The following is a 26,998-nucleotide window of genomic DNA, read 5'->3' as shown; positions in this document are numbered from 1 at the left end:
TCAGTCTCTCTCCAGTATCAGTGTATCTTCAGACTTACCCAGCATCGTTGTCCGTCCTCTTCAGTACTTTAGAGATGTGAGTAAGACTGTGTCTGAACTGAGAGAGAAACTAGAAGACTTCCTTAAAGGAGAATGGACCAAGATCTCCACTACAGGTGTGTTGAAAACAATCAGAACATCAACTTTAGACCATTGAAAGTTCCCTACTAGTCATATACATGTGGAATATGGTATGATGATAACATTCCCTCTCTCTGTCAATGTGTTTGTGTGTCTGTAGTGAATATAGTGGAGGTTGTTCTGCCTCCAGAGACCAAGACCAGAGAACAGTTGTTACAATGTGAGTCTCTTTATTGTGAAGTAACTAACAGTCTCTTTTTACTGCCACTCCTAACAATCCCTCTAGAAATATATAGCAATAGTAGATCTAATCAAAGACTGGGTATCTATCTGACTCCTCATATTTCTCTGATTTGATCTCTGCTGTGCTCTAATCAAAGACAGGGTAGATACAGTATCTGACTTAACTTATTGTTCTGACTCCCCTCATTGGTCTCTGCTCTTCTCCCAGATTCCTGTCAGCTCACACTGGACCCAAACACAGCAGACACACTCCTCTCTCTGTCTGAAGGGAACAGAAAGGTGACCTATACAGACCAAGTCCAACCATATCCTGACCATCCAGACAGATTCACCAACATAGTCCAGGTTCTGTGTAGAGAGGGTCTGTCTGGATGCTGTTACTGGGAGGTGGAGTGGACTGGGGAGTGGGTTTATACAGCAGTCTCATATAAAGACATCAGCAGAACAGAGAAAGGTAATATATTTGGATTCAATAACAAGTCCTGGAGTTTAAAGTGCTATAGAGGTGGTTATTATTTCAGACACAATAATGTTGGGACTAAAGTATCAGGCCCTCAGTCCTCCAGAGTAGGAGTGTACCTGGATCACAAGGCAGGTACTCTGTCCTTCTACAGTGTCTCTGACACAATGACCCTCCTCCACAGAGTCCAGACCACATTCACTCAGCCCCTCTATCCTGGGTTTTATCTCTGTTATAGTACTAATGATACTGCTAAGCTGGTTAAACTGTAGTAGGGTCCACATAGATACTAGTCATGCTGGTGTAGTCTATAGCTAAGCTGGTTAAACTGTAGTAGGGTCCACATAGATACTAGTCATGCTGGTGTAGTCTATAGCTGAGCTGGTTAAACTGTAGTAGGGTCCATGTAGATACTAGTCATGCTGGTGTAGTCTATAGCTGAGCTGGTTAAACTGTAGTAGGGTCCACATAGATACTAGTCATGCTGCTGTAGTCTATAGCTGAGCTGGTTAAACTGTAGTAGGGTCCACATAGATACTAGTCATGCTGGTGTAGTCTATAGCTGAGCTGGTTAAACTGTAGTAGGGTCCACATAGATACTAGTCATGCTGGTGTAGTCTATAGCTGAGCTGGTTAAACTGTAGTAGGGTCCACATAGATACTAGTCATGCTGGTGTAGTCTATAGATGAGCTGGTTAAACTGTAGTAGGCTCCACATAGATACTAGTCATGCTGGTGTAGTCTATAGCTGAGCTGGTTAAACTGTAGTAGGGTCCACATAGATACTAGTCATGCTGGTGTAGACTATAGCTGAGCTGGTTAAACTGTAGTAGGGTCCACATAGATACTAGTCATGCTGGTGTAGACTATAGCTGAGCTGGTTAAACTGTAGTAGGGTCCACATAGATACTAGTCATGCTGGTGTAGTCTATAGCTGAGCTGGTTAAACTGTAGTAGGGTCCACATAGATACTAGTCATGCTGGTGTAGACTATAGCTGATCTGGTTAAACTGTAGTAGGGTCCACATAGATACTAGTCATGCTGGTGTAGACTATAGCTGATCTGGTTAAACTGTAGTAGGGTCCACATAGATACTAGTCATGCTGGTGTAGACTATAGCTGAGCTGGTTAAACTGTAGTAGGGTCCACATAGATACTAGTCATGCTGGTGTAGTCTATAGCTGAGCTGGTTAAACTGTAGTAGGGTCCACATAGATACTAGTCATGCTGGTGTAGTCTATAGCTGAGCTGGTTAAACTGTAGTAGGGTCCACATAGATACTAGTCATGCTGGTGTAGTCTATAGCTGAGCTGGTTAAACTGTAGTAGGGTCCACATAGATATTAGTCATGCTGGTGTAGTCTATAGCTGAGCTGGTTAAACTGTAGTAGGGTCCACATAGATACTAGTCATGCTGGTGTAGTCTATAGCTGAGCTGGTTAAACTGTAGTAGGGTTCACATAGATACTAGTCATGCTGGTGTAGACTATAGCTGAGCTGGTTAAACTGTAGTAGGGTCCACATAGATACTAGTCATGCTGGTGTAGACTATAGCTGAGCTGGTTAAACTGTAGTAGGGTCCACATAGATACTAGTCATGCTGCTGTAGTCTATAGCTGAGCTGGTTAAACTGTAGTAGTGTCCACATAGATACTAGTCATGCTGGTGTAGTCTATAGCTGAGCTGGTTAAACTGTAGTAGGGTCCACATAGATACTAGTCATGCTGGTGTAGTCTAAAGCTGAGCTGGTTAAACTGTAGTAGGGTCCACATAGATACTAGTCATGCTGGTGTAGTCTATAGCTGAGCTGGTTAAACTGTAGTAGGGTCCACATAGATACTAGTCATGCTGGTGTAGTCTATAGCTGAGCTGGTTAAACTGTAGTAGGGTCCACATAGATACTAGTCATGCTGGTGTAGACTATAGCTGAGCTGGTTAAACTGTAGTAGGGTCCACATAGATACTAGTCATGCTGGTGTAGTCTATAGCTGAGCTGGTTAAACTGTAGTAGGGTCCACATATATACTAGTCATGCTGGTGTAGTCTATAGCTGAGCTGGTTAAACTGTAGTAGGGTCCACATAGATACTAGTCATGCTGGTGTAGTCTATAGCTGAGCTGGTTAAACTGTAGTAGGGTCCACATAGATATTAGTCATGCTGGTGTAGTCTATAGCTGAGCTGGTTAAACTGTAGTAGGGTCCACATAGATACTAGTCATGCTGGTGTAGTCTATAGCTGAGCTGGTTAAACTGTAGTAGGGTCCACATAGATACTAGTCATGCTGGTGTAGACTATAGCTGAGCTGGTTAAACTGTAGTAGGGTCCACATAGATACTAGTCATGCTGGTGTAGTCTATAGCTGAGCTGGTTAAACTGTAGTAGGGTCCACATAGATACTAGTCATGCTGGTGTAGTCTATAGCTGAGCTGGTTAAACTGTAGTAGGGTCCACATAGATACTAGTCATGCTGGTGTAGTCTATAGCTGAGCTGGTTAAACTGTAGTAGGGTCCACATAGATACTAGTCATGCTGGTGGTGATGGTCCCCAGATGTGATGATTTATTCTTCTCTGTTTTATCTACAATGATTTAACTGATTTGATCTTCAGATGTTCTGATTTAAAATAAACATTCAATGTATTCATATTTTTGTAATTGCAATGTTTTAATCTTGCACATTTCCATGAATCATGATGTATGGTGTTGATGTATATTGGTTGTCATTCAGAACCATTGATATGTTTTCTCAGTTGGTTCTCTGTCTCTATGTAATTCTCCTCAGTATCATTGATCAGCTTGTAGGCTCGGCCCTAATTGATGTGTTCTCTGTCATCTGGAGCTGCATGGAAAATGGTCCAGGAACAAAAGGACAATTCAGGACTAGTCAGCCCACTACAAGCTGGTATCACTTACTTTCTACTAAACTATATGGTCTGGTTTCCCAGACACAGATTAATCCTAGTCCTGGACTAAAAAGCGTGTTCAATGTAGATGTCCAGGAAACCGGCCCTAAATGTGTCATCTTTCATCCTCCCATACTGCTCAGTCCAGCAACATTAAACCTGTCCAGCAGGTGGTGCTATTGACCAAACAATAAAACCAGCAGATATCTGGACTTGCCACTCAGTATATCAGTAATGTTCAGAATAGGACTTTAATATCATTGGAGATTGATGGTCTTTTTAATCCACTATCCAGAGTCAGGAACAGATGAAGTTAGGTCTGCTACTGTTCAGTGATTAAATATGATTTATGGTGATGGGAAATAAAAAAATCCAACACTAAACTTCATCTAGTAATAGTTTTCCTTTGTTATTTATTCCAAGGTGAGTCTTTAACTTGTAAATGGATTGTGTGGAGGTGAGCTAGTGGTGTGGCTGATAGAATAGAATGAAAAGGGAGGAAGAGGAAGAGGGGAGGAGTGAAGGGCTGTTCAAGAAACCAGATGAGGAAGAGAAAGATATTCAGGGGAATTACTGGTCTCTGTTCCAAATGGTTCCCTATTCCCTACGTAGTGCACTACGGTGCTTCTGACCAGGTCTAAAGTAGTGTTCTACGTAGGGAATAGGGTGTAGATTTATTAGAATATCATGCTTTAGTGTTTGTCACAAAACAATATTAGATCTCCACCCACCCACACATTGTTATGTTGTCAAGTTGTTCCTCTGTGTTCCTGATTGAAAATCCATTAACAATGAATCACAAACTAATGATATTCCAGTTGTGTTTAGACATCTTCATGTCTGACATCCCCCAGTTCTGTTCAGACCCGTTGAACTGGGTCACATTGTAAATTGTACAATGTGTACAAGGGTACATATTAAGTTGTACTCTTGGCTGTAGTAGATGGCCTCTACTGTTTCCGTGTTGTCGATGTTGGTGCTTATGGGAAGTGATGGCGGGACCCTCCGGGACTCTGCCTTTGGCCAGGCACTTCAGGATGGCACCCTGGAGATTCCACCACCTGCATCACTCCCTGGGGCTGAAGACCTGGGACCTGTTCCTCACGTCGTCGTCGAGGCCTTCCCTTTAAGACCCAACCTCATGAGGCCCTACGCTGGACGCCAGCTGCCATTGCCAAAGCCTGTAAGGATCTTTAACAAACGACTGTCCAGGGCAAGGTTAGTTGTTGAATGCGCCTTTGGGATTCTGGCAGCCCGGTGGAGAATGTATCGGAGAGTGCTTGGTCTCAGCCCCTCAAATGTCGATGCCTGCGTGAAGGCCACGTGTTCTCCACAACTACCTGCGGAGGTCATTCCAGGAGCCGCTTCGGATGGAGATGGGCACGCCAAATGGTCACCTACCTGATGTCACCAGGGCAGGTGCCAACAACGCCCCCAGACAGGCACTCCAGGTGAGGGAGAAGCTGACCACCTACTTCTCATCGCCAGCAGGTGAAGTCCCATGGCAGTATGCCGTGGAGGGAAACAGCTCTTTGAAGAGCCCAATAACACAAAGGTTATTTTAAGAACCATCCACAGTTGTCCAAAAAATATCGTTTTTTCCCCCAGATGACTTTATGCATCATTGTCTCTCTTCATTTGGAAGCTATATTTAAGTGACATTTGGGAGTAAAGACCACACCTTAAAACCCCTTCCCTCTCTCATTAACGTCAGTATTATACACACCTGGCATGGTACATCAGGTGAGCAGGACCACACCTTAACCCCTTCCCTCTCTCATTAACGTCAGTATTATACACACCTGGCATGGTACATCAGGTGAGCAGGACCACACCTTAACCCCTTCCCTCTCTCATTAACGTCAGTATTATACACACCTGGCATGGTACATCAGGTGAGCAGGACCACACCTTAAAACCCCTTCCCTCTCTCATTAACGTCAGTATTATACACACCTGGCATGGTACATCAGGTGAGCAGGACCACACCTTAAAACCCCTTCCCTCTCTCATTAACGTCAGTATTATACACACCTGGCATGGTACATCAGGTGAGCAGGACCACACCTTAACCCTTCCCTCTCTCATTAACGTCAGTATTATACACACCTGGCATGGTACATCAGGTGAGCAGGACCACACCTTAAAACCCCTTCCCTCTCTCATTAACGTCAGTATTATACACACCTGGCATGGTACATCAGGTGAGCAGGACCACACCTTAAAACCCCTTCCCTCTCTCATTAACGTCAGTATTATACACACCTGGCATGGTACATCAGGTGAGCAGGACCACACCTTAACCCTTCCCTCTCTCATTAACGTCAGTATTATACACACCTGGCATGGTACATCAGGTGAGCAGGACCACACCTTAAAACCCCTTCCCTCTCTCATTAACGTCAGTATTATACACACCTGGCATGGTACATCAGGTGAGCAGGACCACACCTTAACCCCTTCCCTCTCTCATTAACGTCAGTATTATACACACCTGGCATGGTACATCAGGTGAGCAGGACCACACCTTAAAACCCCTTCCCTCTCTCATTAACGTCAGTATTATACACACCTGGCATGGTACATCAGGTGAGCAGGACCACACCTTAACCCCTTCCCTCTCTCATTAACGTCAGTATTATACACACCTGGCATGGTACATCAGGTGAGCAGGAGCACTAATTAAGGTTATAGGACATACAGTTAGTATGATAACTAAGGGAAAGGGTAACCTAGGGTCCATACAAATAGTACAGTTTAACACCATGTTCACTGGCCTGACAAAATACAGGTGGGAAAAGAATGAATTAGGAAGAGAATGTGTTTTTACTTTCATCTTGTCGTAGATCTGCGAAGGTGTAGGGAAGAAATGAGCAGATTAAGTCTAAATGAGATATTAATAAACAACTGACTATGAAAACATCATTTAATAAGTATTCAAGTACAGGAAAGAACATGACCGGTACGTGTAAAAAATGTTTTAAAAAAATACAACTATTGAAAGAGGTGTGTGTGCGTGTAAACATTTCAAAAAGAGCATCTGTGAATTCTTCAGTGTTTGAGTTTCAATTCTGTCAATTCAGAAATCTATGTAACACTAATAATGAATGCTATCCCGAGACTTTATAAACTAATGACTATGAATTGACTGAATTTAAACGGAACAGACGTGTGTGAAAAGAAAGGTACAATGATGGAGGTGAAGAACAACAACCAGACAACTCCTCTCCTCTTCCTGTCCTTCCTGTGAGCTGCTCGGCTAAATGGACTCCATCTCTGGAAGGGAACAACAACCAGACAACTCCTCTCCTCTTCCTGTCCTTCCTGTGAGCTGCTCGGCTAAATGGACTCCATCTCTGGAAGGGAAGAACAACCAGACAACTCCTCTCCTCTTCCTGTCCTTCCTGTGAGCTGCTCGGCTAAATGGACTCCATCTCTGGAAGGGAAGAACAACCAGACAACTCCTCTCCTCTTCCTGTCCTTCCTGTGAGCTGCTCGGCTAAATGGACTCCATCTCTGGAAGGGAACAACAACCAGACAACTCCTCTCCTCTTCCTGTCCTTCCTGTGAGCTGCTCGGCTAAATGGACTCCATCTCTGGAAGGGAACAACAACCAGACAACTCCTCTCCTCTTCCTGTCCTTCCTGTGAGCTGCTCGGCTAAATGGACTCCATCTCTGGAAGGGAACAACAACCAGACAACTCCTCTCCTCTTCCTGTCCTTCCTGTGAGCTGCTCGGCTAAATGGACTCCATCTCTGGAAGGGAACAACAACCAGACAACTCCTCTCCTCTTCCTGTCCTTCCTGTGAGCTGCTCGGCTAAATGGACTCCATCTCTGGAAGGGAACAACAACCAGACAACTCCTCTCCTCTTCCTGTCCTTCCTGTGAGCTGCTCGGCTAAATGGACTCCATCTCTGGAAGGGAACAACAACCAGACAACTCCTCTCCTCTTCCTGTCCTTCCTGTGAGCTGCTCGGCTAAATGGACTCCATCTCTGGAAGGGAAGAACAACCAGACAACTCCTCTCCTCTTCCTGTCCTTCCTGTGAGCTGCTCGGCTAAATGGACTCCATCTCTGGAAGGGAAGAACAACAACCAGACAACTCCTCTCCTCTTCCTGTCCTTCCTGTGAGTTGCTCGGCTAAATGGACTCCATCTCTGGAAGGGAAGAGAAAAACAACACATACAAGCTTAACATAAAAGAAAACATAAATCTCACCTTTTATGGTTAACTAAATACTGCTTGTATAGTGTAGTTAGAGGCATAAATATTGGAACAGTGCAGTAAAGTTGGTAATACTTGCTGTTTACTCATGGAATTTGTATTTCAGAGATAAAGATGAATATGACAGGAAAATATTTAGACAGTAAACTGTTGTTTAGGGATATTTTCTAACCTAGAAACAACAGCTGTACATTTGCCTCATATTAATACTTTGATCTGAAATACCAATTAGCCTACATGACTATACTGTAAAGAATGACCTACTTCACTGTCGCAACACTTATGACACTACCTGTGATGTGGAGAAGAAAAAAAACGTACCATTGAACTCGGCTTGGAAAAGCAGCTGATACATTTTAACTTTGACTGCTGCTTTTCTTTGCTGAGGCAGCCTCTTCAGGGTTGTGGCACCAGGCTCATGGTAAAGAGGGTCTCTTCATCCTCCTTCCTGTGAGCATCAGGTTGGGCTGCATCCCTCTCGACGGCTTGGAGGAGCCTCTGCTGAAATGAGTTGAGTGGATCTGGAACCTTCGATGACGCCTGGTGTGACGTTGTTCCTCTTCGTTTCTCTCTCTGTTTGTCTCCACGGCCACATCCTGTTCAACGAGGTCCTCAGTGGTCACTTCCGTGAGGTTCATAATAATCTCAGGTGGTCCTAGATCCAGAGGTGCTTCCTCCATTTCATCGTCTTCCATGGCTGCACCGATGGTGGTCATACTTGTGGATGATGTAGACATTGTAGAGGATCTCGCAGCACCGATGGTGGTCATACTTGTGGATGATGTAGACATTGTAGAGGGTCTCGCTGCAGCGGTGGAGGCGATGGTCGCAGTTGTAGGTGACATTGAGGGTCTTGATGCACCGGTGGGGACAACACTTGTGGATGATGTAGTAGAGGGTCTGGCTGTAAAATTGCCACTCGTTGCCCTAGGCACAATAAATGGATCCAGAGAAGAAAGAATGTGGCAGAAGCACCAAGGCTGCTGGCCTGAAGCTGCTGACCCAGACCTCTTCTTCTCTTTCTCTGTCCTTCTCTCTCTCTGATACCTGTCCCTGAGTCCTCTCCACTTCCTCCTCCAGTCTTCTTCTACATAGACATGATAAGCCAAACCATTACCTAGCATACCTATAGTTATTAGATAGCTATCATGGATATGTCACCTACTGTACACATAGACACACACACGGTTATCTGACCAAATTATCAGGGGTACAGTAGTATCTACCATTTCTAGGACTATTTATGACATACACACTCACTCTTTCAAACATGATTATTTGGTAAAGTTATCAGGGGTAGTAACTAGCATAATTTATTTGACTATTTCTTTCACACACACACACCTCATTGGCTAGGTTAGCAAGCTAGGTTAGCTAGCTAGCTAACTAGCCACATCTAGCACGTGCTCACTACTAAACTGACCTGGCAATCCTACTATTGTGGACACTTGTCTCCAAGCAGCATTTTTTGTGTTTATGTCCCTGTAGCTGTCAGCAGTTGTGTCAAAAAGACACGGTTTTGAGGATACTGCGAAAATGATTCTCTCCTCCATGTGTACAACCGCATGCGACCATCTGCAAAAGGTGCCTGCATCAGTATAGTTGCCTAGCTGCGCAAAATGTTACGTAGCAGTGATGCAATGACGCAGTCGGTGTGTTCGAAGCGTCAGTATAGTTGCGTAGCTGCGCAAAATGTTACGTAGCAGTGATGCAATGACGCAGTCGGTGTGTTCGAAGCGTAAGTGACCCGTTATACAAAATAAGAATTGTTCTTATCAGCCTGACTAGGGCTGGGCGATATATCGATATAAAAAAATATATCGATATATATTTTAAATGTGATATGAAATTAGACCATTTCGCATATATCGATATAGTTGAAATTTGCGCTTTGATTCTTGCTCCAAGCAAGCTGCAGACCCGGAGCTCTCTGCGCTGCTCCCCGCGCCTCCTCTTTCATGCACAGAGGGCGGAGGGGCAGGAACAGACACTTCAACAAACATGGAGGAAGCAACAGCGTCTGCGGAGCGTTTTGACGAGGAATTGGTTAGTAAAAGAAAAAGCATTGGCTCAGTAATTTGGAGATGGTTCGGATTCAAAGTATCAGATGAGCAACAAAATCACGTTATATGTAGGCAGTGCCATAAAAAAGTTACAGCCAGGGGTGGAAGCACTACAAATCTTTTTCACCACCTAAAACAGTGGCACAAACTGCAATACGAAGAGTGTGTGAAACTGCGCGCTGCAGAAGCCCCAGCCGCAAGCCGTCGACAACCCGAAAAAGCCCCGAAACAAAGCTCACTGCAAACTTCATTTTCCCGCAGTGTGCCTTTATGAAAAGAAAATTGGCAAGTGGTGTACTATAACTACAGCGGTGTCCTATCACATTGCTAAACATATGGTCCCTGTTGCAACTGTGGAACAAGTCGGATTCAAAAAGCTACTGAAAACTATGGACCCGAGATATGAGCTTCCCAACTACTTTACACGAGAAGCACTGCCACAAATGTCCACTGAAGTCAGGCAGAGCCTTGCTGACCGGCTCGCTAACGGGACCCATTTTGGCGTTGACCAGCGATATGTGGGTCGAGCAGGACAATGTGAGCCTTTACATGAAGCGTGACATGTTCACTTCATTCAACGACTGGGGGAGATGAAAACAGCGTCGTGTCTCCAAAACAAGTTATTTCCCCCCAGGATCACACCGGTGAGCATATAGCTGAGGCCTCGCAGGACGCAAGCTGGGAAACTCCAAGAAAAGCATCCGGTTGCTATAACAACCGCCAACGGGAGCGACGTCGTCAGAGCGGTGGAGCTGAACGATGAGGATGCAGTGCTTCGGTCAGACTACACTTGGCTATTGGGGAGTGCAGTGTTTTATTAAGGAGTATTCACATATTTTACTTTAAAGAAAAAAACATATTAAAATATTAGTTTTTTATTATTTTCCTTTGTGTCTGTCTGCAACTTTTTTTGTTTTATGCTGCTGTCTTGGCCAAAAATTGATTAATAAAACACAAAACATAAAGTGCTAAAAGTAAAATCACTTACAATACAGGATGGTAGATTTCAGAACCATATTTATTAGGTTATTGGATAAGAATTAGTGATGCATTGATGTGTTTACCACTTTAATGTTACAGCTGGTAAAGGTGAGGTAATTATGACTTTAAAATGCTGGTTAGCCTGTTGATATCATCAAGGTAACATATTTAGTTATTATGATAGACTATAGTTTTTTTCTCTGGATTGAAGAGCCAACTGCAAAGTAACTAGAAACTAATGTTGACACGTAGGTAGGCCTAAACATTGTGGAGTTTTTAGTGGAGTAGAAATATGAAGTAGCATTAAATACTAAGCATAAATACTAAGAACAACAACAAGAACGAAACATCAGTAAATGTACATACAGTATAGTCATCATTTATAAATTATACACAAATAATAATACATAAAAATCACTTACAGGATTCAAATTCAGAAAATAAATGAATATAATATTTGATATTTATGATTAGGACTGGCGTTGATTTAAAAAAATAAACTATGAAACAAGAAAATATGAATGTAGAATATTTCTAAAGCTTGATTTTGGAAAGCACTTAGTTGTGTGAGTGTGTTAAAGTGAAAACAGAGTCAAATTTTCTCGCATAAGCACATTTGTTTAATAGTTTTTTTATGATTCTGACAGGACATGGCATGAATGACAAGCGCGTCACCCGGGCCATTTCTCTGTGCAAGAGAATTGTAAGCTGTTTTTGGTACAGCTGGAAGAAAAGGAGACATCTTGCTGAAGTCCAGATTCAGCTGGGTCTGCCAAGTCACCAACTCATAACCGAGTCTGCCACACGCTGGTGATCAAGGCAGCAGATGATAGAGAGAGTCCTGGAGCAGGAAGGAGCACTGGCCAAAGTCCTGTCTAATGACAAAAAGACCAGGCACCTTGTCCCTACCTGGCAGGACTTAGAGGTCCTAGAAGCAGTCCAAAAGGTCCTGAAACCTCTCCAGGACTTTACCGATGCTTTGTCAGGTGAGGAGTACGTCACTCTATCATATGTAAAACCTGTGCTGCACCTTTTTAACGACAGTCTCCTGGCATGTGATAGCGAGCTTTGCAAATCGATCAAGACCAGCATTGTTGAGTACCTCAACCGCAAGTATTCTGACCCAGCCACTACTGACCTATTGGAGATGGCTTCATTTGTGGATCCACGCTTCAGGGCCACCTATATCCCAAGTGAAAAAGTTGATGCATTGAAGCACAGAGCTGTCTTGGAGGTGGAGACGCTACTGGCTGATCAGAGCAGCTGTCAACCGCCTCACCTACGTGTGCCAACTGTGCCTGAGCCTGCAGATGGAGAAGCAGCAGTGGCACCAAAAGCTAAGACACTGGCAAGCTTCTTCAAGCAGCGCACAGCCACCACCACTGCGCCACCAACCAAGAGGGAGGCTATTGAAAATGAACTGTCAAGTTACTTGCAGTCAGCAAGTGTGGAGAGTGACACTGATCCCCTCAAGTGGTGGAAGGATCATGAAGTTGTCTTTCCAGCTCTGAGCCACCTGGCAAAAAAAAGTATCTCTTGGTACCAGCTACCAGTTCACCCTCCGAAAGGGTTTTCAGCTGCAGTGGCAATATCGTGACCTGCCACAGAGCATCTCTGAAGCCGGATGCCGTTGACAGGCTGGTGTTTCTCGCACAAAATCTTTAAACGAAGGAGGACACGCTTGTCTTCTAATGTCTACCTCAAGACAGCATTACTGTTTATCAAAGTAAAAAAAAGAGGGGGAAAATGATTATTGAGTTGATAGTCTGTTTGTTGTGCAACTGGTTGAGGCTGTTCAGATAAGAAATTGAGTTAACAAAAAGCAAATGGTAATGTCAGGCTGATGTTTAAAAAACATTTTCTCAAACTGAGCACTTTATTTTGTTCTTTATTTATATATAATTGCTGCCCTTACTAGGGTTTGTCATATTTTATTATTTTGTAATGTTCGTTATTTGCATCTGTGGATTTGTTAGAAAGGAGAAGAAATCTGTAATTTGATTTTAATAAGCCATTTAAAGTTGTCAAACTAAAAAAAAAGTTTACTTTTGTCATAAATATATATAATATTTATTTCAGAAAAAGATAGGCCTATTTTATTTTATAGGCTATTTTTTAATAAGATATTTGTATTTATTTAAATGTGCACCTTATGGAGCTTTGATTTTGAAAAAAAAAGGTCGTCCTGTTGTTCTACAGTGTTTATGTTTACATGTTATTGTTATTTGAACAGCTGAGCATTTAATCTGAACCAGGTGAAGAGCCCTGTTTATTGTTTATTCATTTGATTTTTCAACTGTTCACTGAAATAGCCGCTTTCAATAAAACTACTTGAGACGTGTCATATCTGGCTTTGACTTTGACTGAACATTTGCTCTCACTTTGCAGAAAAAATATCAGGATATAATCTTATATCGATATTCAGCCTAAATATATCACACACAGGAATACACACTGAGCCTGCACTTGCATGTTTTGCTCACCTCATTCTTAAAAAAAAACTAGGTTTGAGTTGTGGTATCCACTCAGATTAAAGGTGGGTTCATCTGCTCTGTTCCCGAAGTGTGGTCTCCCTCAGATCCCAAGTTAGAGGGATCTCTCGTGCACCATTTACCCAGGTCGTCAGGAGCCAGGTCATTTACCCAGGTCGTCAGGAGTCAGGTCATTTACCCAGGTCATCAGGAGCCAGGTCATTTACCCAGGTCGTCAGGACCCAGGTCATTTACCCAGGTCGTCAGGAACCAGGTCATTTACCCAGGTCGTCAGGAGCCAGGTCATTTACCCAGGTCGTCAGGAGCCAGGTCATTTACCCAGGTTGTCAGGTCATTTACCCAGGTCATCAGGAGCCAGGTCATTTACCCAGGTCGTCAGGAGTCAGGTCATTTACCCAGGTCATCAGGAGTCAGGTCATTTACCCAGGTCGTCAGGTCATTTACCCAGGTCGTCAGGAGTCAGGTCATTTACCCAGGTTGTCAGGAGCCAGGTCATTTACCCAGGTCCTCAGGAGCCAGGTCATTTACCCAGGTCGTCAGGAGCCAGGTCATTTACCCAGGTCATCAGGAGTCAGGTCATTTACCCAGGTCGTCAGGAGCCAGGTCCTTTACCCAGGTCATCAGGAGCCAGGTCATTTACCCAGGTCATCAGGAGCCAGGTCATCAGGAGTCAGGTCATTTACCCAGGTCGTCAGGAGCCAGGTCATTTACCCAGGTCGTCAGGAGCCAGGTCATTTACCCAGGTCGTCAGGAGTCAGGTCATTTACCCAGGTCGTCAGGAGTCAGGTCATTTACCCAGGTCGTCAGGACCCAGGTCATTTACCCAGGTCGTCAGGAACCAGGTCATTTACCCAGGTCGTCAGGAGCCAGGTCATTTACCCAGGTCGTAAGGAGCCAGGTCATTTACCCAGGTTGTCAGGTCATTTACCCAGGTCATCAGGAGCCAGGTCATTTACCCAGGTCGTCAGGAGTCAGGTCATTTACCCAGGTCATCAGGAGTCAGGTCATTTACCCAGGTCGTCAGGTCATTTACCCAGGTCGTCAGGAGACTGGTCATTTACCCAGTTCGTCAGGAGTCAGGTCATTTACCCAGGTCGTCAGGAGTCAGGTCATCAGGAGTCAGGTCATTTACCCAGGTCGTCAGGAGCCAGGTCATTTACCCAGGTCGTCAGGAGCCAGGTCATTTACCCAGGTCGTCAGGAGCCAGGTCATTTACCCAGGTCATCAGGAGTCAGGTCATTTACCCAGGTTGTCAGGTCATTTACCCAGGTCATCAGGAGCCAGGTCATTTACCCAGGTCATCAGGAGCCAGGTCATTTACCCAGGTCGTCAGGAGCCAGGTCATTTAGCCAGGTCGTCAGGAGCCAGGCCATTTACCCAGGTCGTCAGGAGCCAGGTCATTTACCCAGGTCATCAGGAGCCAGGTCATTTACCCAGGTCGTCAGGAGCCAGGCCATTTACCCAGGTCGTCAGGAGCCAGGTCATTTAGCCAGGTTGTCAGGAGCCAGGTCATTTACCCAGGTCGTCAGGAGCCAGGTCATTTACCCAGGTCGTCAGGAGCCAGGTCATTTACCCAGGTCATCAGGAGTCAGGTCATTTACCCAGGTCGTCAGGAGCCAGGTCCTTTACCCAGGTCATCAGGAGCCAGGTCATTTACCCAGGTAATCAGGAGCCAGGTCATCAGGAGTCAGGTCATTTACCCAGGTCGTCAGGAGCCAGGTCATTTACCCAGGTCGTCAGGAGCCAGGTCATTTACCCAGGTTGTCAGGAGACAGGTCATTTACCCAGGTCGTCAGGAGTCAGGTCATTTACCCCGGTCGTCAGTTCATTTACCCAGGTCGTCAGGAGCCAGGTCATTTACCCAGCTCATCAGGAGCCAGGTCATTTACCCAGGTCATCAGGAGCCAGGTCATTTACCCAGGTCGTCAGGAGCCAGGCCATTTACCCAGGTCGTCAGGAGCCAGGTCATTTACCCAGGTCGTCAGGAGCCAGGTCATTTACCCAGGTCGTCAGGAGCCAGGTCATTTACCCAGGTCGTCAGGAGCCAGGTCATTTAGCCAGGTTGTCAGGAGCCAGGTCATTTACCCAGGTCGTCAGGAGCCAGGTCATTTACCCAGGTCGTCAGGAGCCAGGTCATTTACCCAGGTCATCAGGAGTCAGGTCATTTACCCAGGTCGTCAGGAGCCAGGTCCTTTACCCAGGTCATCAGGAGCCAAGTCATTTACCCAGGTAATCAGGAGCCAGGTCATCAGGAGTCAGGTCATTTACCCAGGTCGTCAGGAGCCAGGTCATTTACCCAGGTCGTCAGGAGCCAGGTCATTTACCCAGGTCGTCAGGAGCCAGGTCATTTACCCAGGTCATCAGGAGCCAGGTCATTTACCCAGGTCGTCAGGAGCCAGGTCATTTACCCAGGTTGTCAGGAGACAGGTCATTTACCCAGGTCGTCAGGAGTCAGGTCATTTACCCCGGTCGTCAGTTCATTTACCCAGGTCGTCAGGAGCCAGGTCATTTACCCAGGTCATCAGGAGCCAGGTCATTTACCCAGGTCATCAGGAGCCAGGTCATTTACCCAGGTCGTCAGGAGCCAGGCCATTTACCCAGGTCGTCAGGAGCCAGGTCATTTACCCAGGTCGTCAGGAGCCAGGTCATTTACCCAGGTCGTCAGGAGCCAGGTCATTTACCCAGGTCGTCAGGAGCCAGGTCATTTAGCCAGGTTGTCAGGAGCCAGGTCATTTACCCAGGTCGTCAGGAGCCAGGTCATTTACCCAGGTCGTCAGGAGCCAGGTCATTTACCCAGGTCATCAGGAGTCAGGTCCTTTACCCAGGTCATCAGGAGCCAGGTCATTTACCCAGGTCATCAGGAGCCAGGTCATCAGGAGTCAGGTCATTTACCCAGGTCGTCAGGAGCCAGGTCATTTACCCAGGTCGTCAGGAGCCAGGCCATTTACCCAGGTCGTCAGGAGCCAGGTCATTTACCCAGGTCGTCAGGAGCCAGGTCATTTACCCAGGTCGTCAGGAGCCAGGTCATTTACCCAGGTCGTCAGGAGCCAGGTCATTTAGCCAGGTTGTCAGGAGCCAGGTCATTTACCCAGGTCGTCAGGAGCCAGGTCATTTACCCAGGTCGTCAGGAGCCAGGTCATTTACCCAGGTCGTCAGGAGTCAGGTCCTTTATCCAGGTCATCAGGAGCCAGGTCATTTACCCAGGTCATCAGGAGCCAGGTCATCAGGAGTCAGGTCATTTACCCAGGTCGTCAGGAGCCAGGTCATTTACCCAGGTCGTCAGGAGCCAGGTCATTTACCCAGGTCGTCAGGAGCCAGGTCATTTACCCAGGTCGTCAGGAGCCAGGTCATTTACCCAGGTCGTCAGGAGACAGGTCATTTACCCAGGTCGTCAGGAGTCAGGTCATTTACCCAGGTCGTCAGGAGTCAGGTCATCAGGAGTCAGGTCATTTACCCAGGTCGTCAGGAGCCAGGTCATTTACCCAGGTCGTCAGGAGCCAGGTCATTTACCCAGGTCGTCAGGAGCCAGGTCATTTACCCAGGTCATCAGGAGTCAGGTCATTTACCCAGGTTGTCAGGTCATTTACCCAGGTCATCAGGAGCCAGGTCATTTACCCAGGTCATCAGGAGCCAGGTCATTTACCCAGGTCGTCAGGAGCCAGGTCATTTACCCAGGTCGTCAGGAGCCAGGTCATTTAGCCAGGTTGTCAGGAGCCAGGTCATTTACCCAGGTCGTCAGGAGCCAGGTCATTTACCCAGGTCGTCAGGAGCCAGGTCATTTACCCAGGTCATCAGGAGTCAGGTCATTTACCCAGGTCGTCAGGAGCCAGGTCCTTTACCCAGGTCATCAGGAGCCAGGTCATTTACCCAGGTAATCAGGAGCCAGGTCATCAGGAGTCAGGTCATTTACGCAGGTCGTCAGGAGCCAGGTCATTTACCCAGGTCGTCAGGAGCCAGGTCATTTACCCAGGTCGTCAGGAGCCAGGTCATTTACCCAGGTCATCAGGAGCCAGGTCATTTACCCAGGTCGTCAGGAGCCAGGTCATTTACCCAGGTTGTCAGGAGACAGGTCATTTACCCAGGTCGTCAGGAGTCAGGTCATTTACCCCGGTCGTCAGTTCATTTACCCAGGTCGTCAGGAGCCAGGTCATTTACCCAGGTCATCAGGAGCCAGGTCATTTACCCAGGTCATCAGGAGCCAGGTCATTTACCCAGGTCGTCAGGAGCCAGGCCATTTACCCAGGTCGTCAGGAGCCAGGTCATTTACCCAGGTCGTCAGGAGCCAGGTCATTTACCCAGGTCGTCAGGAGCCAGGTCATTTACCCAGGTCGTCAGGAGCCAGGTCATTTAGCCAGGTTGTCAGGAGCCAGGTCATTTACCCAGGTCGTCAGGAGCCAGGTCATTTACCCAGGTCGTCAGGAGCCAGGTCCTTTACCCAGGTCATCAGGAGCCAGGTCATTTACCCAGGTCATCAGGAGCCAGGTCATCAGGAGTCAGGTCATTTACCCAGGTCGTCAGGAGCCAGGTCATTTACCCAGGTCGTCAGGAGCCAGGCCATTTACCCAGGTCGTCAGGAGCCAGGTCATTTACCCAGGTCGTCAGGAGCCAGGTCATTTACCCAGGTCGTCAGGAGCCAGGTCATTTACCCAGGTCGTCAGGAGCCAGGTCATTTAGCCAGGTTGTCAGGAGCCAGGTCATTTACCCAGGTCGTCAGGAGCCAGGTCATTTACCCAGGTCGTCAGGAGCCAGGTCATTTACCCAGGTCGTCAGGAGTCAGGTCCTTTACCCAGGTCATCAGGAGCCAGGTCATTTATCCAGGTCATCAGGAGCCAGGTCATCAGGAGTCAGGTCATTTACCCAGGTCGTCAGGAGCCAGGTCATTTACCCAGGTCGTCAGGAGCCAGGTCATTTACCCAGGTCGTCAGGAGCCAGGTCATTTACCCAGGTCATCAGGAGCCAGGTCATTTACCCAGGTCGTCAGGAGCCAGGTCATTTACCCAGGTCATCAGGAGCCAGGTCATTTACCCAGGTCGTCAGTCACCAAGTCAAGATTCACGTTCCCATCGCCAAATGTGGTTGTTAATTTCTTTAATATCAAATGAGACAAACTTATCACACATGTCAGAGTTATAGTTAAACTAAATCTTTATTCACTTAATAATAAGGGAGCAGGTCAATACAACATACAATTATAAAGTGAATCAATTGAGTGCTCTACGATAATGATGGCTGGTCGACGAATCACTCCCAGATGAGTCATTGAGAGCCATGAGACAAAAGTACCAAGGTCTTTTGCACCCCTTTCAACCTACATGACAAACAACAGATGTATAGAACGGGTCACAAGGTTAAGATTTGTATGAAAGATACTTATAATTCTCAGCAGACAGTATCTGCTGTAAAAACAGTACTCTTTGTGTAGAGACCAGGGTCTGGCCCTGAGGTCATCTCTCCCTGGTACCATATAGAACAGAAACATTAACTCATGTTCTGGAATGCGGTCTCTTTAGGTTTTATCACCCAAAAGACATTGTAAATCTCCTGTCAGTGTTTTCTCCCAGAGGCCCATCCTCAGTAGAACACAGACACAATAGTTCTAAGAACCCTCTATTCAGTTGCATAAAACAAACATTTGATGCAATAAAAGTACAATAACATAATCTTGCAATTTTGCTCTCAGTGTCCACTGAAAGTTGACTAGTAACAACAACTGGGACCTAAAAGACACCCACCATGAGACCCACTAAATCTGCCCAAGAAGAGGAAAACAAAAGAAAAACCCACACCAAACTTAAAGACAGGAAGCAAACCAAAAAGGTAGAGCAACTAAAGGTGTTGACTCTCCACATGTATCAAGACAACTGGAGCACTGGGCCAGACACTCTTAAATAGAACCTGGACCAGCTCAGGTGAAACACCTTCCCACTAACGAGATGGACAAGCCAGCACAGGTGTAATACATACTGACTAACGAGGTGACACCAATCAGTGCGTCCTACGTGCTACATTCCAAACCTCAAAACAAAAATAGAAAAACCAAAGACGGTAACACCTTAAGAGAATGCTTACCAACAACAGAAAAAAACTTCCAATTCACATTATAATCAACTACAATGCTTCACCAATATAAACATGGTGTCCACTGGCTGTCAACAATTCAAGACAATATATATACACTTCTAGAACTCTAGTCTCCACAATGAAATAGGGTGCAGGCCAGGCAGCAGGCTGTTAGCCAGCCTGCCAGCTTAGTGGAGTCTGCCACTAGCACAGTCAGCGTAGTCAGCTCAGCTTTCCCCATTGAGACCGTGTCTGTGCCTCGATCTAGGTTGGGCAAAATTAACCTGTTGGGTCTAGGGGGCAGCATTTGCACGTCTGGATAAAAAAAATGTACCCGATTTAATCTGGTTACTAATCCTACCCAGTAACTAGAATATGCATATACTTATTATATATGGATAGAAAACACTCTAAAGTTTCCAAAACTGTTTGAATGGTGTCTGTGAGTATAACAGAACTCATTTGGCAGGCAAAACCCTGAGACATTTTCTGACAGGAAGTGGATACCTGATGTGTTGTATTGACTTTAAAGCTATCCCATTGAAAGACACAGGGGTTTAGGAATATTTTGGCACTTCCTATTGCTTCCACTAGATGTCACCAGCCTTTACAAAGTGTTTTGAGTCTTCTGGAGGGAGATCTGACCGAACAAGAGCCATGGAACGGTGATGTCCCATTAGACACCTGGCGCGCTACTTCATGTTGGGTACCCTCGTTCCAATACGTTATAAAAGGCTATGCATTCGTCCACCTTGAATATTATTCATGTTCTGGTTAAAAAAGGCCCTAATGATTTATGCTATACAACGTTTGACATGTTTGAACGAACGGAAATATATTTTTTCCCCTCGTTCATGACGAGAAGTCCGGCTGGCTTACATCATGTGCTAACGAGACGGAGATTTTTGGACATAAATGATGAGCTTTTTTGAACAAAACTACATTCGTTATGGACCTGTGATACCTGGAAGTGACATCTGATGAAGAGAATCAAAGGTAATGGATTATTTACATAGTATTTTCGATTTTAGATCTCCCCAACATGACGTCTAGTCTGTATCGCAACGCGTATTTTTCTGGGCACAGTGCTCAGATTATTGCAAAGTGTGATTTCCCAGTAAGGTTATTTTTAAATCTGGCAAGTTGATTGCGTTCAAAAGATGTAAATCTATAATTCTTTAAATGACAATATAATATTTTAACAATGTTTTCTAATTTTAATTATTTAATTTCTGACGCTGACTTGACTGCCGGTTATTGGAGGGAAACGATTTCCTCAACATCAATGCCATAGTAAAACGCTGTTTTTGTATATAAATATGAACTTGATAGAACTAAAAATGCATGCATTGTCTAACATAATGTCCTAGGAGTGTCATCTGATGGAGATTGTAAAAGGTTAGTGTATCATTTTAGCTGGTTTTATGGTTTTGGTGACCCTGTCTTTGACTTGACAAAACATTACACACAACTCTTGTAAATGTACTGTCCTAACATACTCTAAATTTATGCTTTCGCCGTAAAACCTTTTTGAAATCGTAAAACGTGGTTAGATTAAGGAGATGTTTATCTTTCAAATGGTGTAACATAGTTGTATTTTTGAAAAATTTGAATTTTGACATTTATTTGGATTCAAATTTGCCGCTCTTGAAATGCACCTGCTGTTGATGGAGTGCACCACAGGTGGCACGCTAGCGTCCCACCTAGCCCCAAGAGGTTAAAAATGGCGGTGTTCGCTTTAGCAATCTCACTAGTATAAAGACCTCCTCCATTCCTGCCATTATTGAAAGAGATTGTGATACCTCACATCTCAAAATTGGGTTACTTAATGTTAGATCCCTCACTTCCAAGGCAGTTATAGTCAATGAACTAATCACTGATAATAATCTTGATGTGATTGGCCTGACTGAAACATGGCTTAAGCCTGATGAATTTACTGTGATAAATGAGGCCTCACCCCCAGGTTACATTAGTGACCATACCCCCCGTGCATCCGGCAAAGGCGGAGGTGTTGCTAACATTTACGATAGCAAATTTCAATTTACAAAAAAAAAAACAACAATGACGTTTTCGTCTTTTGAGCTTCTAGTCATGAAATCTATGCAGCCTACTCACTCACTTTTTATAGCTACTGTTTATAGGCCTCCTGGGCCATATGCAGTGTTCCTCACTGAGTTCCCTGAATTCCTATCGGATCTTGTAGTCATAGCAGATAATATTCTAATTTTTGGTGACTTTAACATTCACATGGAAAAGTCCACAGACCCACTCCAAAAGGCTTTCGGAGCCATCATCGACTCAGTGGGTTTTGTCCAACATGTCTCTGGACCTACTCACTGCCACAGTCATACTCTGGACCTAGTTTTGTCCCATGGAATAAATGTTGTGGATCTAAATGTTTTTCCTCATAATCCTGGACTATCGGACCACCATTTTATTACGTTTGCAATTGCAACAAATAATCTGCTCAGACCCCAACCAAGGAGCATTAAAAGTCGTGCTATAAATTCTCAGACAACCCAAAGATTCCTTGATGCCCTTCCAGACTGCCTCTGCCTACCCAAGGACGTCAGAGAACAAAAATCAGTTAACCACCTAACCGAGGAACTCAATTTAACCTTGCGCAATACCCTAGATGCAGTTGCACCCCTAAAAACTAAAAACATCTGTCATAAGAAACTAGCTCCCTGGTATACAGAAAATACACGAGCTCTGAAGCAAGCTTCCAGAAAATTGGAACGGAAATGGCGCCACACCAAACTGGAAGTCTTCCGACTAGCTTGGAAAGACAGTACCGTGCAGTATCGAAGAGCCCTTACTGCTGCTCGATCATCCTATTTTTCCAACTTAATTGAGGAAAATAAGAACAATCCGAAATTTCTTTTTGATACTGTCGCAAAGCTAACTAAAAAGCAGCCTTCGCAAATGGAGGATGGCTTTCACTTCAGCAGTAATAAATGTATGAACTTCTTTGAGGAAAAGATCATGATCATTAGAAAGCAAATTACAGACTCCTCTTTAAATCTGGGTATTCCTCCAAAGCTCCATTGTCCTGAGTCTGCACAACTCTGCCAGGACCTAGGATCAAGGGAGATACTAAAGTGTTTTAGTACTATATCTCTTGACGCAATGATGAAAATAATCATGGCCTCCAAACCCTCAAGCTGCATACTGGACCCTATTCCAACTAAACTACTGAAAGAGCTGCTTCCTGTGCTTGGCCCTCCTATGTTGAACATAATAAACGGCTCTCTATCCACCGGATGTGTACCAAGCTCACTAAAAGTGGCAGTAATAAAGCCTCTCTTGAAAAAGCCGAATCTTGATCCAGAAATTATAAAAAACTATCGGCCTATATCGAATCTTCCATTCCTCTCCAAAATTTTAGAAAAAGCTGTTGCACAGCAACTCACTGCCTTCCTGAAGACAAACAATGTATACGAAACGCTTCAGTCTGGTTTTAGACCCCATCATAGCACTGAGACTGCACTTGTGAAGGTGGTAAATGACCTTTTAATGACGTCAGACCGAGGCTCTGCATCTGTCCTCGTGCTCCTAGATCTTAGTGCCGCTTTTGATACCATCGATCACCACATTCTTTTGGAGAGATTGGAAACCCAAATTGGTCTACATGGACAAGTTCTGGCCTGGTTTAGATCTTATCTGTCGGAAAGATATCAGTTTGTCTCTGTGAATGGTTTGTCCTCTGACAAATCAATTGTAAATTTCGGTGTTCCTCAAGGTTCCGTTTTAGGACCACTATTGTTTTCACTATATATTTTACCTCTTGGGGATGTCATTCGAAAACATAATGTTAAATTTCACTGCTATGCGGACGACACACAGCTGTACATTTCAATGAAACATGGTGAAGCCCCAAAATTGCCCTCGCTAGAAGCCTGTGTTTCAGACATAAAGAAGTGGATGGCTGCAAACTTTCTACTTTTAAACTCGGACAAAACAGAGATGCTTGTTCTAGGTCCCAAGAAACAAAGAGATCTTCTGTTGAATCTGACAATTAATCTGGATGGTTGTACAGTCGTCTCAAATAAAACTGTGAAGGACCTCGGCGTTACTCTGGACCCTGATCTCTCTTTTGAAGAACATATCAAGACTGTTTCAAGGACAGCTTTTTTCCATCTACGTAACATTGCAAAAATCAGAAATTTTCTGTCCAAAAATGACACAGAAAAATTAATCCATGCTTTTGTTACTTCTAGGCTGGACTACTGCAATGCTCTACTTTCCGGCTACCCGGATAAAGCACTAAATAAACTTCAGTTAGTGCTAAATACGGCTGCTAGTATCCTGACTAGAACCAAAAAATTTGATCATATTACTCCAGTGCTAGCCTCCCTACACTGGCTTCCTGTTAAGGCAAGGGCTGATTTCAAGGTTTTACTGCTAACCTACAAAGCATTACATGGGCTTGCTCCTACCTATCTTTCCGATTTGGTCCTGCCGTACATACCTACACGTACGCTACGGTCACAAGACGCAGGCCTCCTAATTGTCCCTAGAATTTCTAAGCAAACGGCTGGAGGTAGGGCTTTCTCCTATAGAGCTCCATTTTTATGGAATGGTCTGCCTACCAATGTGAGAGACGCAGACTCAGTCTCAACCTTTAAGTCTTTACTGAAGACTTATCTCTTCAGTAGGTCCTATGATTAAGTATAGTCTGGCCCAGGAGTGTGAAGGTGAACGGAAAGGCTGGAGCAACGAACCGCCCTTGCTGTCTCTGCCTTGCCGGTTCCCCTCTTTCCACTGGGATTCTCTGCCTCTAACCCTTTTACAGAGGCTGAGTCACTGGCCTACTGGTGTTCTTCCATGCCGTCCATGGGAGGGGTGCGTCACTTGAGTGGGTTGAGTCACTGACGTGGTCTTCCTGTCTGGGTTGGCGCCCCCCCCCCCCCCCCTTGGGTTGTGCCATGGCGGAGATCGTTGTGGGCTATACTCGGCCTTGTCTTAGGACGGTAAGTTGGTGGTTGGAGACATCCCTCTAGTGGTGTGGGGGCTGTGCTTTGGCAAAGTGGGTGGGGTTATATCCTGCCTGTTTGGCCCTGTCCGGGGGTATCATCGGATGGGGCCACAGTGTCTTCTGATCCCTCCTGTCTCAGCCTCCAGTATTTATGCTGCAGTAGTTTATGTGTCGGGGGGCTAGGGTCAGTCTGTTACATCTGGAGTATTTCTCTTGTCTTATCCGGTGTCCTGTGTGTATTTAAATATGCTCTCTCTAATTCTCTCTTTCTCTCTTTCTGTCTTTCTCTCGGAGGACCTGAGCCCTAGGACCATGCCTCAGGACTACCTGGTATGATGACTCCTTGCTGTCCCCAGTCCACCTGGCCGTGCTGCTGCTCCAGTTTCAACTGTTCTGCCTGCGGCTATGGAACCCTGACCTGTTCACCGGACATGCTTGTTGCACCCTTGACAACTACTATGATTATTATTATTTGACCATGCTGGTCATTTATGAACATTTTAACATTTTGACCATGTTCTGTTATAATATCCACCCTGCACAGCCAGAAGAGGACTGGCCACCCCTCATAGCCTGGTTCCTCTCTAGGTTTCTTCCTAGGTTTTTGGCCTTTCTAGGGAGTTTTTCCTAGGGAGTTTTTCCTAGCCACCGTGCTTCTTTCACATGCTTTGCTTGCTGTTTGGGGTTTTAGGCTGGGTTTCTGTACAGCACTTTGAGAATATCAGCTGATGTACGAAGGGCTATATAAAAATAAATTTGAATTTGAATTTGATTTAGTCTTCCTAAAACTCACTAGCTTCTAGAACTCTCATCCCCTTGGAACGAGCCCAAACAAAACTCATCTCCAATAGGTAAAAACATGTAGTCAAAATAAATTGTGATCCATGGCAACGTACTGGCTAAACACAAAACACTCAACTTTTTAACTGCCCACCCTTGAGACAATCAGCAACCAAGTTGTCCTCACCACGGACATGTCTGATTTCAAGAGGAAACTACTGCAATATCCATAGTAACTTTCCACCTCACTGTGGAGCTTCTCTCTCTTTTCAGGGTTCACTAGATAGGCATGTTGTTGGAACGGGGCCCAGTCCCCAATGTCATGCTCTAGTACATTTGGTTTGGGACATCTGAGAATGAACCCTGATATTCTAAAAGCAGGATAACAATGTCAATATAATAGTCAGTTGGTTACATAAATAATTATTACTAAATGTTCCATGAAATGTAAATATGAAATATTTGGTTGCATAGTCTTATTTTCAACAGCTTTTCAATTACATGTTGCTAGGTGGGATATCCCCAATGTCAAAACACAATTTTAACATGTCCAAATCTAAACATAAAATGTGCTATATACACAAACATCTGCCACAATAATCATATTACTTGTATTTTTTAAAACAAGCTCCTTATAAACTGCACAAGTACGAAAAACGCTGTTGTTTTGACAAGTAGCAATAAATCACTGATATCGATTAGGGGGAAAATCAGGTTGTTTGTGCTGTTGAAACTAACACAACTAAAAAAAATATGGAAATTGGAGATATATTTTACCTCACTGGTTAGAGGACAACCTGCAGAAGACAGTCAGCTACATTTTGGAGTGATGCATTTCAATTTAGGGGTCGCTAAACAAAGGAACACAACACTTATTTGTCATAACTCATCGATATCATGTTGAAATCAATTGTGTGACAGAAGGGAGATGAGGTTGCGCGTCCTGTTAAAACTAACAGCTCAAAACCACACAGAATCTGGGAATAATGTGTATATCACTGGTTAGAGGACAACTTGTAGAAAACAGATCGCTACATTTTGAAGTGTTGCATTTTGATTACAGTGGGTCACCAACGTGGTAAGTATAACACAGCTCTTTTTTTGTTAGTCACTTTTTGTTAAATCTCATAAATAGTAACTCTTCCATTTCAGAGCCTGGATTTTCCCCCTGAGGCTAATATCCATATCATGTTGAAATCAATAGAACAGGGGGCAAACGTTTAGGGTTCTACATTGTGACACTATTAAAATACTCCTTCTACAATGTTAAAACATTCTACATTGTGACATCATTAACCTCTATGGGACCGGCGGGACGAATTCGTCCCACCTACGTAACATCCACTGCCAGCCTGTGGCGCGATTTTCAAAATCTTCAAAATCCTATTACTTCAATTTCTCAAACATATGACTATTTTACAGCCATTTAAAGATAAGACTCTCGTTAATCTAACCACACTGTCCGATTTCAAAAAGGCTTTACAACGAAAGCAAAACATTAGATTATGTCAGCAGAGTACCAAGCCAGAAATAATCAGACACCCATTTTACAAGCCAGCATATAATGTCACCAAAACCCAGAAGACAGCTAAATGCAGCACTCACCTTTGATGATCTTCATCAGATGACAACCCTAGGACATTATGTTATACAATACATGCATGTTTTGTTCAATCAAGTTCATATTTATAT

The 26,998-nt window shown here is 44.7% G+C and overlaps 1 long non-coding RNA gene across 2 annotated transcripts in view; it reads left to right on the top strand.

Annotated features, from left to right (window-relative positions):
• LOC145866958 (uncharacterized) overlaps positions 1-25,282 on the top strand; it is a 25,311-nt gene extending 29 nt beyond the window's left edge. Inside the window, exons 1-4 of one of the 2 annotated variants that reach the window (XR_014383181.1) lie at positions 1-155; positions 281-340; positions 572-642; positions 24,821-25,282. The exon at positions 1-155 is cut by the window's left edge and continues 29 nt beyond it. This is a non-coding gene — a long non-coding RNA (uncharacterized LOC145866958). Of the gene's footprint in view, positions 156-280; positions 341-571; positions 1,056-24,820 lie in introns of those variants that run through there. The other variant, XR_014383180.1, reaches the window with a different exon arrangement.
• The last annotated feature ends 1,716 nt before the right edge of the window (positions 25,283-26,998 follow it).

The sequence above is a fragment of the Salmo salar genome, unplaced genomic scaffold (assembly GCF_965601325.2).
Source record: "Salmo salar unplaced genomic scaffold, fSalSal1 ptg000136l, whole genome shotgun sequence".
NCBI lineage: Eukaryota > Metazoa > Chordata > Actinopteri > Salmoniformes > Salmonidae > Salmo > Salmo salar.
Note: the sequence above shows the minus strand (reverse complement) of the source record. Positions and strands in the feature narration are given on the sequence as shown.